Source organism: Sinohyriopsis cumingii, chromosome 5 (genome assembly GCF_028554795.1).
Source record: "Sinohyriopsis cumingii isolate HCF-2022 chromosome 5, ASM2855479v2, whole genome shotgun sequence".
NCBI classification, from domain to species: Eukaryota; Metazoa; Mollusca; class Bivalvia; order Unionida; family Unionidae; genus Sinohyriopsis; species Sinohyriopsis cumingii.
Genome location: NC_142965.1, coordinates 28,045,212 through 28,065,441, shown reverse-complemented (window position 1 = coordinate 28,065,441; position 20,230 = coordinate 28,045,212).

Genomic DNA, 20,230 nt, shown 5'->3' with positions numbered 1-20,230 from the left:
CTGGCTGTTTTTCAAACAGTCACACAAATTCATAAAATGGCAGACAAAACAATGCAAAGCCATTACATAAAGTATTGTTATCATTCCTAACTGGAACAATAATTGGTACAGTTGTACTTGTAATTAACATATATATACTGAGGATTATTATACACCGGTATATTCTGTGAAGACCGACTACATATACACAATTTACTGCTTATTTCAGAATAATGGAAAATTTTGTTTAGTGATGTGAAAATTTATTAATAAAGACAACATTGCTATATCGGCTTTTATTTCTATGGTTGAGTCCAGCTCCTGGCATTGTTGACATAAATCTTCAATTGCAGTCAATTAGTTATGTTGAAAGGATCGCTTGAACAACAGATAATGGAGAAAGAAACAAAAACACGCATCAGTTACGTTCAAAGAAAACCAGTGAAAACATTTAATTAGGCATTGCTTTTTGATGGCACCGGGAGTAAATCCCCAAAAATGTGACACCTGTATACCACTGAAAACCCAACCAATTAAAAGCATGTCAAATGCCAAATGACGCCTGTTTATAGTAGGGGAAACATAAATATTGGTATATCAATCAAAAACGTTACTACGTGTTAGCTTAATTTGATATCTTTTTAAGTGCCTTACATAATCAGACGTACACAGCAGAGCAGAGAACAAGACGGAATAAATGGAGTGAGCGTTGTTTAACGCTGCTCACTCCCACGTGACTTTGCACCTTTTTTTTCTCTTACGGATCCCAGTGCACACGTATCATATTCGCAATATTTGCCATTATTTCGATTTTTAAAATGTGTAATTATTTATTTGTATTTGAGATAATTCGTTAGGTTTTCTGATAAATTTGTATTTCTAGTTTGGGGATATAGTCTTACACATTACATTCTCATTCCATGCTAGCAATGGCTGAAAAAAGACAGAAAAAGGGCTTATTTCCCTACTCAACTGGACACAACGCAAGGAAGGATAATCCTTCTTGCTTTCAGAATGCCTGTATGCCAGGTACTGAACCTATATGCCATACCGGATATCGAAAGACCTAGGTCGGCGGAAGTTCGTCAGCACCTGGTAGCCCAGAGAGCAAAACCTGGAGATATTAAAGGGCTGCAAAATGGAGGCAAAGGGAGATATTTCCTCTTTGCAAAGAGTGATATCCACTTTTATAAAAATGGGATTACTATGTATATTACAGGGAAAACGATGGAAGTGTATGCCCACTCCACCCCTTTTCCACAGCTTTGGGGAAAAGTTCGACAGAGATACATTTCTCTTGATTCCCCTTGTAAATTCCCTTTCTTGAGTTCAAAAGTAAAGTTGAACAAAAATACTGTCAAATCACAAAAGAAAAGATCTCCGCTTACTGACGTTTTCCTTAGGTGTACACAGAGGTTAAACTCCCGAGTATGACAGAGGAGGACGCCAAAAAAGTGCCCCTTTTTATGTGTATCATTGGATTTATTGTTAAGACATGGTATAAAGGGTGCCATTTACACGGAGCATGTAATCGTTGTGGTGCAACAGGGCACCTACAAAGGGAATGTCTGAACTCCCTTCCTCAGAAAACGTACGCCTCTAAAATAAAACAAATGGATGCGGCCTTGACGTCAGAGCTCCATGGGATCCCAGACCCTGCTCAGGACACAGAGCAAAATCCTGGAGGGCATCATCAAGGACAAAATGAAAAGGCCTCGACTTCAGCTGTAATGGACGATCCGGCTATTCCGGATGTACATTGTGAAGTCGAGGTGGGAGACGAAAACATGTCTCAGGAAACTTTTTAAAAATTGGAGGGTTTTTCGTGCTAGAAGAACCCAAGTTTGGGGATGACTATTGCTCACAGTCCACATTTAAAACTGTGATGAGCGAGAGTGAGGGAGCGGAGAGACCCAACCAAAAGCAGCAAATTCTACCGAAACGAAACCTACGGAAGAGTCGGCCCAAAACGAAGAGTCGATCGTGTCCCCACTTGAGCCTCTTGGAACTGAGGAGGGGGACAAACCTAGCAATACATGAATTAAAAGAGACCAAGAATGAAACAGGACATGAGAATGAATATAGAGCTTTGTCTCCAAATCACAGAGGTGTATTCGAACCCCAACATTCCAGAACCCCAAACATCAACACCAGACCCCCCTTTAAGACGAAAGCAGAATCCATATCAAAATCTCATACAGAGGACCGTCATCCTCACGGGAAAGCAGACCGAATGGACTGTCCCGAGATGAGGAGGGCAGTCTTTTTAACAAGAGACGACAGACAAAGAGTCAAAGCAAGTTTAGAAGAATATCGCACTAATTTTTTTAACCACAATTAATGTTTAAACTGTTATTTTAACTCATTCGGCCCTAATCCCGCCTGTAGGCTTGAGGAGGCTGTACCCTATTTCCGAGCTCCGCAGCATCAAATTCATTAAAGATACGCCAACGTGGGTGGTATTACAAAAAAAAAGTAGAGAGATATAGCTCTAAAATGATACCAAATAATCTGGAAGTTCTAGTTGCACTACAAAATATAGAGGGAACAACCTCATTTTTTGACCCGTTTCTATTTCACCCAAAATTCGCTCGTGTTCGGAATGCGATTTTGTGTCCGGATTTTAGACCTTTTGGCCTTAGATCTAAGGCAGACCGGCCTGAACTGCACACAGACAGGTGAACCTTTGCAAAAACTATGACAAGGTGGGCATTTGGAATAAAGAGCGGTCCCCATACGAAAATGATGGGTCCATTAAGCAACAAAAAAAAAAAATATTAAGAAAAATAAAATAACAGTCCAACTTTAACCCTTCTGCTCATGCGCACGCAAAATAACCAATGGAAAATGATGTTTCTAATACAACTAGGCATTAGACATATGGAAAATTTCAGGCGAAAACGACAAAAACCTCTGAGGCCGAATAAGTTGATAACTAAATAGAATCTATCAGTACCATTATTCATAAATCTTGACCGTAAATGTAAATGGTATAAATGGGAAAATTGAAAAATAAAAAAAGCTAGAGGTTATGATATGTTATTAAAGGAAACCTATAATACGTCTAAAGAATAAAAATCTACAAAATCTAGAAAAGGAATTTTGCTACGATCATACGACCGAACAGAAACTAGATTTTGGGTTGCTACGGTAATACGACCTGCTGTATGCGAGCACCCAACATAAATTAGTATTGGGATTGCTACGATCATACGACGTGCTGTATGCGAGCACCCAACATTAACTATATTTGGGGTTGCTACGATCATACAACGTGCTGTACGCGAGCACCCAACATAAACTAGATTTAGGGTTGCTACGATCATACGACGTGCTGTATGCGAGCACCCAGCATAAACTAGATTTGGGGTTGCTACGATAATACGACATACTGTATGCGAGCACCCAACATTAACTATATTTGGGGCTGCTACGATTATACAACATGCTGTATGCGACCCAACAAAAACTATTTTTGGGGTTGCTACGAACATATTAAGTGCTGTATGCGAGCACCCAACAGAAACTAGATTTAGGCTTGCTACAATCATAAGACGTGCTGCATGCGAGCACCCAACATAAACTAGATTTCGGGTTGCTACGGTCATACGACGTGCTGTATGCGAGCACCCAACAGAAACTAGATTTGAGGTTGCTACGATAATACGACATAGTGTATGCGAGCACCCAACATTAATTATATTTGGGGTTGCCACGATCATACGACGTGCTGTATGCGACCAGCAGAAACTAGATTTTGGGTTGCTACGATCATACGACCTGCTGTATGCGAGCACCCAATTGAAACTAGATTTGGGGTTGCTACGATCATACGACGTGATGTATGCGAACACCTAACTGAAACGGGATTTGGGGTTGCTACAATCATACGACGTGCTGTATGCGACCCAGCATAAACTACATTTTGGGGTTGCTACGGCCATACGAAGTGCTGTATGCGACCCAATAGAAACTAGGTTTGGAGTAGTCTGGTTCCCTGCTTAGTATGCTCCCTGCGTTGCACTCCGCTATTTAGTATAGCGGAATGCAACGTAGGAAGCATACTAAGCAGGGAACCAGACTAGAATTGGGGTTTTCTACGATCGTACGATTTGCAATATGCGACCAAACAGAAAATAGATTTAGGGTTGCTACGATCATACGACATGATGTATGCGAGCACCCAACATAAACTGGATTTGGGGTTGCTACGATCATACAACGTGCTGTATGCGACCCAACAGAAACTAAGATTGGAGTTGCTACGATCATACGACGTGCTATATGCGACCCAACAGAAAATATATGTGGGGTTGCTACGATCATACGACGTACTGTATGCGAGCACCCAATCAGAAACTAGATTTGGGTTTGCTACGATCATAGGACGTGCAGCCAAAGGTTTGCACCTTAAAGAGAAGAAAACTCCCGTGGAAATAATGAACAGGAGACTTCTTCACCCAGCAATAAATAACTGAAATGTTTTTAATGTGTATGCATCATGAAGAGGTATGAACACTAAGAAAACTAACTGTATAAGTAGTTTAACACAATATATGCAACAATATGTACTCGAACAATGCTTTATAGGTGGGGATTTTAATTGGGTTGAAAACAAACTTGATAAAAGTGCAGGCCCCGTAGAAGCAGACAAAAATGTGTCATTTCGTGAAAACCTTAAATAAAAATAATTTGACGCATACAGGGTTATAAATGGTAACAAAGGGAGTATACCCATATAGACGCAACAATAATGAAAGGAAATTGGACAAATTTTATACCACTGAGGGAAATAAAGGTAACATAAAATATCGTAGCATCTGGCCTGATATATCTGATGATAAACCGGTCAAGTTAGAAATTACAACATTATCACTACACGCTGGGGCCAAGGTCTATGGTAGATGAACAATGCTCAGCTACAGTGGGCCTTGTTCATCTTCGGCTAGACAACTTTAAAAATGATTTCTAAGAGGATATCGTAGACCTGCTTATGAAACGCGAGATTAAGAGCATTAATAAAGTACTACAGTAAAAAAAAATTACAAAGGAAGTGGATCAAGGGGAAATACATAGAAGTACAAAACGAACAAAGGCAACAACAACAAAAAAAAAAAAAAAAAAGGACGACGATAGGTAAATAGAAGAACTAGTGAAAGAAATGTTGTACTATAATGCAAGAGAAGTGAATTTTAAACATAGCTTTCACAATTTTTCAGTCATATCGCTACGATGTCTGCAATGTGGCAGTTTATAGCGATGTCTAGCTCTTGGGCATCATGGTGCAGACATGCAGCATGATGATGTCCCACCCAGTCACGTCACCCTGAACCAAGCCCCTTGTCCTTACACTAACCTCAGTGCTGAGTGCCTAGCGAGGCAGCTGCTAGTACAATGTTTATATATAAATCTTTGGTATGACTCGGCCGGGGTTCGAATCCGCGACCTCCAGCATCCGAGGCATACGCTCTAAACACTAGGCCAACAGAGCGCTAGACCATGTGTGTTTTGACAATAATTTAGTTTATAAATGTATCTTTTCATTCGTTGAAAACAAAGACTATTTATCATGATCGGATTCACTTTATTTATAGATAATTCCATGGGAGATCATTTATGCACAACCACATGCACTTCTATAAGTAAAATGTCTGTTCAAGTTTCGTTAGCACAGCACTGCATATGGAAATAAAATGAAAAAATATTTCATTTAGTTAGAAAATACACATTGTACATACAATGTTTTGGAACGTTCCATTTTTATTGTTCTCTTTCTAAATAATTTTGCTCGATGTAAGTGCTGACGTATTCTTTTTATGCACAGAACATGGTGAGACGGAAACATAAACAAACTGCAGCAAATGTCCTGATAAAGGTAACTGGAGTAAGGAGGAAGCACATGTCATCATACAGGTGTATATGAAGTATGGAGGAGTAAGTCAAAACGTGTAACATGAGGAAGAAAATTATGAAGGAAATATTGCATCCAGCATGCAGGTCAATACCTACAGTTTTAATGCTTATCAAATTTCAGGGTTTGTAGTACTGAGATGAGAACGATCACAATAAAAAGAATAGAAACAGTTTTAGGACATATGAATATACGAAGTGGGGCTTGACTGCAGTTTTGGAGATGATCCAAGTTCTATGCCAATTGTCACAGACAGCTCTATGAAAAGGCCAAGGGCTGTTGATTAGGAAACTGATGAGAACAGCAACAGCATAAATGTACACAAATCGGGGCGAAAACGAGCTAGATTACACACGGCATGGTTGTGGCTATCAGGAAGAATTACATTGAAAAGAAAAATACTAGACAGAAGAAGCAAGGAGGAGAGAGAGGATGCACTTGGAGAGACTTTTAGTAATCGAAAATCTTGTGAAATCCATCACAGATAAAACGATGAATATATGTATCTTTACTGCATTTCGACAAGTTTGCAAGTGCTGTATGTTGCTAACTGATTCTAGGAATTGGTCTTTTCAACACATTTCTGCTATTATAATAGTTTCATTACTTTTCATTTGTAATATGTGACCCATGATTTGTTTTGTTTTAAATGTCATGTTTTCCATTTATTTTTTTGTAAAATTGATTTTTCTTCAGAATGTGGCATTTATGATGTATAAAGAGAATTTGTAAAACTGTCTCTTTTTGGACTGTGGACACTTCGTAGCAAGTATGGAATCCAATCCAGTGAACTCTTTTAAATACGTCTAGTGCGTCGATCTGAATTTAGGCGACAAGTGAGTATACATATGTTTTAGTTACCAGCAGATATTATTGATATTGGGTTTTTATGACATTGATATTAATGTTTTGGAATTGTGTTATTTTTAATGTGTGTATAATTGAGAGTATAAAGATGTAAATTGCCCAGAATCAAATTACAATGCAAATAACTGGCTTTAATTTTCACAAGATTGCAAAGATCAAAACATGGTATATATGTTTTTGTTTTATACTGCCTGTTCTCAATTTCTGACTGTCATAATACTGTAAAACCTGTCTTGAAAAACCACTGCCATGAAAGACCAGATTTTCAATACACATACTAATCAATTATACATAGAATGGCAATCAATGGGACTACCTGTCGTGAGAAATATATGGAAAAATAACATTATTCTAGCCATCGTTTTAGTTGAATTTTTTTTCTTCATGAGATAAAAGAAAGAAAAATACCCTTATCGGAAAGAAAATCACACCACCCCCTCACCCCGCCAAAAATTGAATGGTTAATCACTTATTGGACACTAGTTCAGATGGTCACAGTGACACCTTTCTCCCTTCCCTGTTTGCATGAGCTGAGTAGAATGCTTGGATGTTTTTTTGTTTTTTAAACGCAGTGATTAAAAAAGAATATAATATGCTTTGCTCTTCACGGTTTCACAAGTATAAGAGCTTTTATTGAATTTACTCTTTGCAAATTTTAATTACATGATCTATGATCATTCGGGTATTTTTGGTCTACTTAAAATTTAAATTTTAGACATATTGTAAATGAATGTGCATTGACACGCAACTATCCCAGTTGGTCTGGAATGGATGGATTTTATTTTTCTGTTGATCCAACTTAGTTTTGCTTTTCTGTTTTTTATGGACATTATTATTTATAGCTGAGTCAATTTCGTACGATAAACATATGATTTGAGCAGTAGACTGGCATTGAATCAACCACACCTCTCTTTGTTCTCATTTATTGTTTGGAATTATAATGTGCAAAGTATTTTTTTTAAATTGAAATAAAAAAAAGACGCTATGGAATATCACATTCATTTAGTTTTGAGTGCAGTAAGGATAACGTGATTTCTGCTGTAAAAGTAGACGAAATTACTGTACAATTTTGCGATGTGTCTCACGTTTTGGAATATATGACGAGGGCCAAGTAATTCAGATTTGCACTATTAAGAAAGTACATTTTGAGAAAATTCAAGATGCAAACATTTAAGTATATTTAATGACATCATTATTATCAGTAAAGAAGACATATACTTGTGCACTGTAACTTGCATGCTGTCTGTCTGAGGGATCCCAGCTAAGTACTTGACCTGTAATGCTTTTATCGCTAGCCTACGTCCAAAACACTGTATCAAAAATGTAAACGGGATAGTTTGCACAACAGCTACTGTGTGACAGATAGCATAATGGGAGGACCTACCCCCCATCACCACCACCACCACCAATTAGCGTTGGAAGATCAATAAAAAAAAGAAAAATACTTCCCATAAAAAAGGACCGATTGCTGAATAACAAAATGGGGTGGGGGTGGACGGACCCCCAACTTTGACTTTCTAATGATCTATTTAGAAAACAAAAACATAAACAGACAAACCCTACTTTAAAAAGATATATTGGAGCGCCCACACCTCCATTTCCCCCCCCCCCCCCGAGTTTCTGTCTATTTAAAAGAAAACACGCTGGTTCAAACATTTTTAAATTTTAGTCTTCAATTTAAAAAAGCAAACTTTCCGTCTATAAATCGCTGCCCTTCTCCTGTGGGGTGTTATGGTTTCCTTTTTAAATAAGTTGACTGGCTTATCATTGAGACATATCGAAATGAGTCATCGCGTAGAACAAAGTAGTAATAGGTAATGAATATCCCTATTGCTCGCGCAAGGCACTAGGACTACTGGTGTTTGACGGTTTGATGTAGTACATTTTGGTATATAATCTGTGTACGCTTAATTAATACGTTGTTTTAACAATAATAATGAGTGATTATGCGCATGCTATGGAATCTTATACAGCTAAACTAGCTCGACAAGGACTCGTAACAATTAAGAAATGTCTCCCTGTCTGTCATTTTGTCAAACAGCGACTACAGCAGCGACAGGAGGCCAAAGAGGAATTTGCAGAAGGTTCAACAGAATTGTTTCAACCGGTCTCAGAGACTACCAAAAGTCTTCTTCCATCGCTTGAACAAACCGCTAAAGCAACTGGAAAAATAGTAAAAAGAACTAAAGCGACTACAAGGTTTCTATGAGAACGTCCAGCTGACATGTCTGCCGCTCAACTACATTTACAGGAAGAAATATAACATATAATTGTGGATATCGGGCAAACTTGTGCCAAGATCGGTGATATAAATGATCTTGTTACAGCAGAACCAGAATCATAACCTACTAATAAACCGCCTGCCCAATCTACCCAAGAAGGTCTTAAAAACATTTGTTGTTGTTGTTGTTGTTGTTGGGTTTAACGCCATTTTTCAGCACACGATAGGCTATACATGGCGGCCAGTATTAATTTTAGAGGAAGAACACGGGAAAACCCCAGAAATAACCACCGACCCACGAGAAGCTACTGGCAAGCTTTCTCAGATACCAACATTGGCCGAATCCAAGACTCGAACCCACGCAGACAGAGGTGAGATGGCAGTGATCCGTAACGGAGAGCGCTTTAGACCACTCGGCCACTCGGGGCTCCTCCCTTTTCGTAAATTCACCTCACTTTTATGGCTGATAATATAAATATACGTGACTTAAGCGGCTGTTGGATCTTAAGACCGCTAGTATTTCAGAAACAAATTGTGATCGCTTTGTGTTTGGAACGTCCCATGGTACAAGTCCAATCAAGGACAAACGTAAGGATGAATTTTAAAACTTCGAGGAACAAGTCAAAGAAGCTGCTAAAACCCCCATTAATTGGAGATATATTGTCGCCCCAAAAATTAAAACTCGGACCACATTGAATCGATTATGAAGGAGCAACCGGAACTGGTCTGACCACCTGGCTGGCCCGTGGTCGTAATAAAAAAAATATGATCCCTAAATCAACTGCTATTGACGATAAACTTTTCCCCAATAACGTCATCGCTGATGTTGATAGACTATAAAGTCTGATTGGTGGTAGACGAGTCGGCAATAATTCTCCCGAAATTACCAATGAAGCAGCTGCGATTTGTCAGCGTCCATAGACGGGTAGGGTTATGGACAGACACGTCTATCGGGCACTTATCGATGAGATTATTGACGATTTGTTTACGGATCACTACAGCGACTGATGTGCTAGCATAACACGATTAGATCGGTGATAACAAAATAAGATGATTATACACAACGCTCAACTGGACCCACAATGGAAAAGGTGATAAATTCACGATTACCAATAAATAAAGTTATTTACGATGATGGATTTGGCGATGTTGTTCAGGGTCTATTCAAACCGGTAGCCCCCAAAGTGATCCCAATTGTAAAACAATTAAGAATGAAAGCCATTAACGTGCGTGACAAGGCTATCGGCGCCATTCGTGATGTTGCTGGTAAAGCATTCTCAGCGGTCCGAGACAGACTCGCACGATTACTGCCATCAAGTGTCAGTAAAATAATAAATGAAGCTGCAAATCAATGACTGAAATAATTAGCTGATGTGCAGTCGAAAGCCACTGACAAAACAACAAGCTGCCAAGAGAAAAAACAATATAATCGCAGTAGTATGTTAAAAGCGGTTCCGAGCTCATTGAAACAGGTATTTTTAAAAAAAATTTAATAAAGTTTAATTTGACAATTGGTGAGCTCCTCATTGTGTTTTAGTCGGTATGACGTAATATAGCAGTTTCGGCCCAGCCTAGTAAAAACCAATACGGTCTCCCCACCCCACCTAGCCTATTTACATGAAGCCAAGCTCATCAAGCTCATTGTCTTGACCAGGTATCTAGTATCGTTATGACCATTTGCAAGAGTTCTAATACTGCCATCCAGAACGTAACATTTATCATTGTAACAAGTTAATCCTACTTTGTTCATCAAGTTTGTAAATAAGTTATGGTAAATCGATCGGATTGTGTACATTTGCAAGAAGAGTTTGATTCCTCCAATAGCCACGATAATGATCGTGCATGAGATGATTTTTAACGACGTTTTTCGTTATTCCTTTAGTGCGCTTTTTCATTTTCCCGCCAGCAAAATTGATTGAGCACATTTTTCTGTGCAGTCCGACAAATTCCACAATAGGCACCGAGTTCGTTTCGTCCTTGAACTTTCCGATGACCTTTTTGTTAGAATCATCGTAAAACGGATTGGAGCTGAAATAGTCTGAAAAGTCGAATAACCATTTATTCTCGAACATGTCCTGGTACATGTCCTCGGTGTTGATTTCGTAACATAAACTGTCCGTGTCCGTCAACAAAAACATGGCCTTGGATCCGTAATGCGCTTTGACATATCCGTAATTGAAATCGTACGTGTAGTAAAATGGATCCGACGCCAAACGTGTCAGTGACCTTGTTTGCGTCTGTAAAGAAACGTTTTGATGATATTGTGGCGAGAGCGAATAAGTATCTAAACTATATTCCCGAGTTGAATTTTTTCGAGGAAGACCACAACGTGTACGAAGAAGACCACAGGAGACGGTGCTGGCATCATTAGCAGCCTGCCCAAAAGTATAAACAGCAATACCATATCCAAGCTAAACTCAGGCGTGTTAACCTTAACGCACCACAACGAGGGCAATTTTGTCAGTTGCTAAACCTGGTTAGGAGCACGGCGCTTCTCGGTACCAATATAATTTACTAAATTCCAATACGTTTTCAAAGCGTATTTTTGAGGCGATGGGATTGCTCGAACATGTTGCGAAATACTGTCCTGTCTCTGGCAAAATCGTGTCAGTGGCGTACGATACTTCTTTTTATGCTCCATTGTCATTAACGCAGCAGAGTTGAATTTGTCCAGGTAAACAAACAATTTTACGAGTGAATTTTTTGCCTTCAGTCGAATGACCTTTTCGGTCCTAAACACGTCCTTGTGGGTTTTTCTTTTAATTCCTGCTTGTAAAAAGAACCTTCAACAGGCTCTCTTGCCACATCGTTAAGCATGTACGTAACCGACAGCGTCTTTTGAAATTTTTCCACCACAAACACTTCCTCTGTCCACCAGGGTGTGTATCCTTTTTCAAACGTGCTCTTTGTCTGATGATTCATACGTGGTCGCCCACCTGAAATTTATACTTAAAAATAACGCGTCTTAACTTCGTATTTGCAGTCGTTAGTTTGTGCTTCCGTGGGCGTCATTTTAATTCTGCCGTGCTTTGTGTGATCGTACTGATTCACAATCTCCGGTAAAAATCTAAATACCGATTGGTATTATCGCTGGAAAATCTTTTCCACATTCGCTTTTTCAGCGTCCTGTTAAATCACTCAAAGACCACAGTTTTGGCCCTTTTTTGTATGCTGTTCAAGACAATATTGCCTCTTTTAAAGCCTATGTTACGTGTTTATGCTCTTATAAAACGTAACAAGAAAAAAGTGAAGACAAAAAGCTTTGTAAAATTTAACAAATAATTTATTTCCCTAGAAAAACAAGGTAAAAATGACAAAAAGAACTCACGGTTCTACGAATCAAATCCAAAAATAATCCGAGAATAATCCAAGAAATAAAAAAGTCTTTGTAATAAATAGAAACTGAGCCCGAATCCCGATGAAATCCAAAATGGAAGGTGATAACGTATGCTGTAGCCAGCGTCGTACTGAAGAGTCAATAGTTCTTTGTTGAATCACAGAAAATGATATTCCAGTATTTGAATTCTGTATAAATTTCAACAACTGTCCTTGTCCAAGAATTAATTTAGAGTACAAGTATTGCCAGGGGAAAATAATCTTATGGAATCCAAATAATTTTGAAGAAAAAACAATAATTAGCCCCAAAACTGGTCATAACATAAAACACTTTAATTTCTTAAGTGTTAAGGCAAGAATAACTATTATTTCTCAAAAGATCAATAATAAATCTAGCTACAACGCAAAAAAGATGCCCGGATGTGGGTCAGTCCTCTGAAGAAACCAGAGTTTGTAACAATTGCTACATGTTATTTATCACGTACTCCAATTATGACTTCAATTTCACTTTATGATTCTTACTCTTAGAAAGAATTAAAAAAAAATAAAACTAGTTGTTTACTACAACTCTTACTGGTTCTGAATCAAGGTCAGGAGCTAGGTCAGCATTAGATACAAAGTTTCTATTATAAGTTGTTTATAAAAGACAGGTCAAACTGAAATGAATTTTTGAACAATGTCAAATCCAGTAAATAAAGTTACATTACAATAGCATTTAATGGAATAAAAATTAAAACTATTAAACAAACAAAAAATGAAATCGAACATAAATTAAATCAAATATACACAGCACCTATCCGAGACGGTTTTATTGTAAAACTCGCTGCCTTGATCTACCCATAATTTTGTTGGTTTCGGCGACGCTGCACCGATAATATGTCCGATGCTTCAACAATAGAATGTCTTTTGTATTTTGTTTTGGAATCACCCAAGCGTACTTGCTGAACACATCAATATCGGTAAGCAAATATTTGAAATTATCGTTGTTCGAGCTGTAATCTCTTATGTGAGCCAAATTCGCTGACCAAATATCATCCATCATCTCAGCAATGACATAAATCCGTGGAAAATATATACCCACATGTTTGTGCAGCTTTTCCGCCAGTTGCGTTTGATGCGTTCCAACTCTAGTGTTGGCACCGACACCAACCTTATGTTTAGCGCTAATGATTCCACACACGATAGTGCGGTCCGCTCGCTCACTGAAATTTTGGGGTTTAAAATCCCTCAGATCCTTGAGCATAACCGTATCGCTTCCGGATTTTATCACCGGAATGATCCCGATAGCAAACATCGTGTTGCAGCGCAATGGCATCTACACCGTTATAAGGCTCTTGGCCAGGAAAGGGCTGATCATATTCATCCACCTGCTTCTTCAGTGAATTCTAAGGACCGGTGTACTTATTCCGGGTATAGTCCAGCCCCCGCTAGGCCTTGGGTTTTTACCGATGATTTTACACCACCACCCATATCTCTATCTAAATAGAGCGTTGCTCGTATCCAGCCCACAGCGATAACAAAGTGTTCTATACTGCCTTTCCTCTGGAGGAATTACCGTTAGCATAACCCTTGAGTTTTCTAGCGTCTAAGACACAATACATCATATTGTGTTCAAATATTGGTTTAATTCGTAGGCGAAAACTCTCATAAAATTGGGATAAAAAGCTTTAATAAGTGGAAATACGACCATTACAAAATATGAAATTACTAGATGTACATTAAATTAAAGAAACGTATATGTAATACTGAAACAATCGGCATATATCTAAGTAAAATTTTCCTTATGTCTTTCCATCCTTTTCAATTCACGAATGAATTAACGTCCATTATGTGCTTCCATACTTTGAAATTCATTATAAGGTACGTCCCACTTAACATCTCTACCGTGACTTAACGAAGATTGCTACTAAGAGGGTTTAAATGATGACACAAAAAGAATGTTTATGACGAATCTGACAAAAATAAAGGGTATCATATGCACTCGCAAGTCACGTGGCATTGCGTATTGTTATCAATTCCTATGTCGGAACTGATTGTCATTTTCAATTAACATCCATATCAGAAATTAAATCTTCGAGTAATTAAGGATAATTCACACAGTTACTCACACTGTGGTTGGCTTCAGATTCAACAAAAAGAGCCATGAAATCACGTTCACATTCCTGCCTGGACGTATTATAAACGAAAATAGGAAACTGATATTTATGAAGAAGAGTTTAAAAGGGGAGACAAATCTGAAGGGCTACTGTAAGTGACCGTTCCAACGGTAACAGCACACAACCTGATTGCATAAAGCATGAAGACTACATTAACACGTTGTGTAGAATAGCCACGATCCTCAATTTTTACTACCACACATATCGCACAAAGATTTGATCATGATATGATCATTTTTTGTAGTCGCTTCCACCGGGTCATATTACTCGTTCTAGTCCTACGCTTGAAACACCACAAATTACTCACTAACATCATGGCTAATACTTTATACGTCTAGTAAATTAAAAGCTGTAAGACAACTCTGAAATTTGTAAAAGGGCTTCAAAACAGTGATAACACTGTTCAAAAGGATAAGATCGCTTCGACATGTAGACTTTCCCTTGTATCCTTGCCGGATGTAATCAATGCAATACCAACCACACGTGCTATCGCTGATGTCCTGAAGCCCAAGCGAATTATACACGGCTCCTTTGGCATCAGCCGTTGCCAAGTACTGGACATCAACATCTGCAGGAGTAAACAGAAAGGGTCAAAGTACTCTACTTTGCTCGGTACAGGACCGTTGACCACGGCGACCCAATGCTTCCCACCCCAGTCGTAAGCATTTTAGATGCTAATCACGCAGCTTTCGCTGGGCCAGATTTTATTCCGAAATTGGCCCTATGAAAAAAATCCACGGAATTTGTTTGCGGTCGGCACCAACTCACTTTCAATATCCAAATTAGACCTTACCTCTGTGGCTTCGTTCCTGGCAGCGTCAGGCCACGTCCTGCTCATATTTTTAGTGCTTTTTTGATGCCAAGTATCTCTGGAATTAACCACCCAGCGAGACCGGCTCATAGCAGCCATTTAAAACCTCCTTACTTGGCTAAATGAGACGAAGACACTCGGATAATGACACATTAGCTAGTAGCAGCATGTTTCGCTATCGATGCGGCCTTGCGTTGATTCACCATCAGCTGAATCTTTCCGGTTAACGCGACACACTGAGTTTAATGAATGTTGGTCTTTTACCAAGTGCTGCATATGAAATGGCTTTCTTTTGAATTGGCGTAAAAGTAACTCCTACTGGCATGCACGGCATGATTATAAAACAAGTGATATATTATTTTTAGGATTACGGTAACCTCGAACTGAGGTGACAATTATACATTTTTGACGTGCAACACCGCGGCAGGCAACTCTGTTGCCAGTTACTGCTTTCTGAGTAGCTCCAGATATCGCTGCCGAAGCTACGAACAGACACTCAGTAACACCGAAATGAGCAATTTAAGTGCAAACGTTCTGACGAAAGGAACTATCGTGCTGGCAATCGAGCCATCAGTGAGTTGGCGACTTTGTCGCTAGTGACGGCTTTTACCGCGACGTCGCTGAGATGGCATGTTGTACGAAATGGTTTATACGTTCTAGTGGTTTCTTTTTGGGATTTGGAACGGCTACCTGAATCTTTAAACACCCGTGGCTGGCGCTGTGTTAAGTGTTGTCTTTCAGAGAAGCTTCGCTGTTATACGATTACATTCATTGTTCCACTGAGTATGCCCGTAATCCGAACCACTAGGTGCTTCAGTCCATCTGATCTCGATATCATCTGGGGAATCTAGGATACGTTCGGAATGCGTGCAGATATCTAAATGGAAAATGAGGTATAACGTTGGGAATTTTTCTGAAGAAATTTGTGTGCCCGTGTTCGTGTCATGGTATTTTTCATCGTCTCCATGAGGATCATGTGGGCACACGAGTAATTTCTCGAAGTGATATCAAAATCGCACTCGAGTTCTCGCTCTAGATACTGCCATCCTAGATTTGATGCGGAAGTGTATTCGGGATCATTAAGATTGCTGAAAATATGGTTGTTTCCGTTTGGGCTGCGTGCTGATAATTGAAGCGCCACAAACACGTGCCGAGAGAGTTTGCTGACAGCGTTAACAGGCCTTAATCTGTCATCAATTTCCTCTTCAGCTCAGATAAAATCTTCTCGGACTGTGGATTGAGGTTACTGCTTAAAGTTGTTGAGATTTTTTCAAGAGTGTTCTGCGCCTGAGGCGACAATTTCCGGCGGCGACAATGTCGTTGGCTCCAGGGACTGGTGTACACGGTGTTTTGCTAGTATGCTAGGAATTTTACTCTTGAATTTCTGTCCTATTGCAGTTTCATCAACAAAGGCTGCCTATGTCTCCCCGGCTTCAGCGGATTTAGAGAAACCTACGTAGCTTTAGAAGCAATGCCCGGTAACGCTGATAAAATCGAAAAAAAGAAGGAAGATAAAAAATAACACCGATGATTTTACGAGGGCTGTGCGTGATCGTCTCATGTTTTATACCTTTATTTCCTACTGTTGTGGCGACACATTTAGTGACACGTTTATGTCTTACACTGCAGGTAATACGTGAAGTTTTTCTTTGTCATTCACCGCGTTTCCTGATTGATCGGTTAGCCAAATGGTAATTGCCTAAATCGCGTACGTGTTCAAAATGGGATAGTAAATAAAAGGATTATGACGGATTTTCATCAGCAATCTCAAAGGCACGTTAAACGGTGTGAAATAAATTACGCTCGAGGAAGCTCAGATAAACGATAACGACCCCTGGGCAATCGAGCAGTGTTCAGGTCGGTAATGTTAATCGGGAGTCCCATTAGTACACACCATTGATGTTTAGAAGAAATAAATCCTTAAAACCAAGCACAGAACCGACCAAATTTGGCACGTCAAATTGCATCCAGTAATTTCAGGTTAGGGTCAACCTGGGACAAACGCGTCGAGTAATTGGGCTTGATTTTGATGTTTGCGACATTCTCGTTGGCCGCATTCAGCCTGGAAATTTCTGAGGCAATGTCGGTGATGTTATAACCGACTGGAAATCGTGACGGTTTTAGCGTAAAGTGATCGGCGAAAACGTATGCGAATAACAACCTCGTGTCGTCAAGAGCATTTTATTTTGTTTGTTATTAACTTAGTCAGCCTAACGATCGGCTTGGCTTGGCTGTTAACCAATAAATTGACATCAGCCCATGAATCGGCTTTTAGTAGATTTCTTGGTGTTAACCAATCAGATCCTTGTACAAGATTTGGTTCTGCTCGAATATGATTAGAGATTGTCTGAGCAGGTGATTTAAAATTTCCACCATCTCATTGATTTTCGCAGCGACAATACCGCTTGTTTAGAAGCGATCAGTAATTTAGCCATGCTAAAATCTCGGCCGGATTTTGCCAGTGGCGATCACCCGATCTGGTTTTCCCAGTGTCAGGGACTTGCCTTGCAGTCAAGACTGGCAATGTTGTATCTGGCGAATTCTTCAGTTTCTTTGCTCTAGTTCACACACACCCACCCACCCCCCCAAAAAAATTAACAGCCGGCTCACGCTTGAAACTAGTCGTGGGCATGAGACATGTACTGGCCTTATACGCTTACTCCCTATCGTTCTTGGTATCGCTCAGTTCGATGTTTAAATTCTGTAGTCATTCGAGCATGCAGTTCATTTGCTCTTTTTTCACACCATCTGGCAAATAAGCAATCAATATGCCGTAACTATTGTTTACTTAACCTAAAATCTCACGCTCTGCCGGAAATTTATAGTGTTCTTCCTGGCGGTTTTGGCCTGGGTTCGCCGTAAAATCTATCATGGTGGGCACTTTGTTATTTACGAAGTCTTCTAACCATGTTTTGGTTGTATTAGCGGGTGTGTACCTCATCTCGGCAATCAACTGGTCGAACGCTCTCTTAGGCAGCGACTCCTCATGTTTTTTGGTTGATTTCTTCTGAGCCCTGGAAGTCTCTTGTTGAGTCAAATGCTCCATTGTGCGTTTTTCCAATATTTCTTTCTCCAGTCGCATTAATTCTAAATTTCTCTCCTGGTCTTCTTTTTGGCTGTAGCTAATTCTTAACTCTCCCGGCGGTCTCCGGCCCTGGTGAATAACGCAGACACATCTTCTTAAAGGCAAAACAGCCTGTTTTACTAATTGATTCAGCCCCTCTTGCTGAGCAAGCTAAGTCTTCTTGAGTGTATCCGGCAGTTTGTCCTGCTTCAAATGTTCTCTTGTAAGGTATCCATGAATATATTACTGGGGTCCCATTAAAGGAAGGTAGTGACAGTAAGGAGACCATCGAGCAGGTTCCAGGTAAGTTGAGTCTTCACGCTCCCACTCGTAAACTGACACACCGCAACTGAAGCACTGTCCTCACATAATTTTTGGCCATTTTTCTTTGAACGACTGGAATCGACTTTCAAGGCTGCAGTATCCAGACAAACGCACAGGGAACTAATATTCTTCTTTCACAGGTTCATTTTGATGAGGTGGCGGTTAAATCTGAAGTAGTTTGCTCAGGCATGGATGAGATATGTTGGGTGGTAGGTACACGGTATCACGGTGACTATGAGAACCATTGAAGAGGTCAGGTGTACTGGATTGGCATCAATTTCGCATCCACAAGGTTTTACACGCACAATATCACTTTCTATAATGACCAAGTGGTAGTAATAGCGAAGTTCCCATGGCGGGCTGAATCGCTGAAGTCACATGGTACGGCATCGCTGCAATAGCGAGGTACATCGTCGTACTCGAGGTCATCACCGAAGTTGAACCACTTGTTGGCTTGTGTCTGTGTGAAATGATTAATCTTTCTAGCTTGGTATTTGAGGTTACAATGAAGCGTCGGTCTTCGAAGTCTTCCCACATATATACTTGCCAACATCGTTGTGTCCTTACGGTAAATTGAAGTGGTTGGGAAGCTACATTCACTTTTGGTACACAATTTGATACAGTTTTTCTAATGGATGGTTATCGATTCGGCGAGTAGCTAAACGTACAATTGTATGTGGTTCGTAGGTGGTCACTAAAGGGTTGGTTATCGATTCGGCGAGTAGCTAAACGTACAATTGTGTGTGGTTCTTAGGTGGTCACTCTAAAATCTCGATCCTCTCCAGACTGCAAAGCTTCTTTCAGTACGCCAAAGTTCACAACTGAATTCGTTCGATAATTCAGTGCCAATCCTTTAACTCTGCACTCGGTGTAAAATTCACCTCGTTTCTCTCGATATTCGTAACCGTAGTTATTAGGACCGCCTCTAGCAGAACTCAGAATCTTGTTTTCGTGGTGTTCTTTCGCCATGGCTTCTAAACGGTTTCTTTCGATCTTAGGATGGGGATGATGAGGGTTCTCCATTTAGATATGCCTGTCCGGATCCAAGTACAGGCCGCGATCTTCTAACTGGTGTAAGGCTCTGTACAATTTTAAGCGAGCATGGGACGTCACGTAGGCCGCAATGATGACGTTTCCAAATTGTTGGCCTGTACAAACTCCAGTTCTGCGCAACTGATCAGGATCAGATCTTTGCGAAAGACTTCCACGTGTTTTATATATTTTGTTTCGTCGTGAATCATCTGCAGTTAGCGGGAGGGTTCTGTCAAGTAGCTGGTCTTGGGTACACACGGTCATTTTGTCATTTTCCCCCACAAACAATCCTGTATGACTTGGCAAACGATCATCTTTCTTCGTTTCTCTTGACGTAGTCTAAAGTGATGACCTCCTTGGAATGGTATTCCTCTTTGAATTTCTCTTGGTCTTTGGGAGTTGACACCAGGAAGGATAACCACTAGCTTTTTATCTGAGTTTCAAAAAGGCATCCTCGTAGCCCGGGAAATGCCTTTCTGATTGTCGTTACCCTTTTTCGTATTGTTCTGTCATGGGAAGTGGTAGTTTT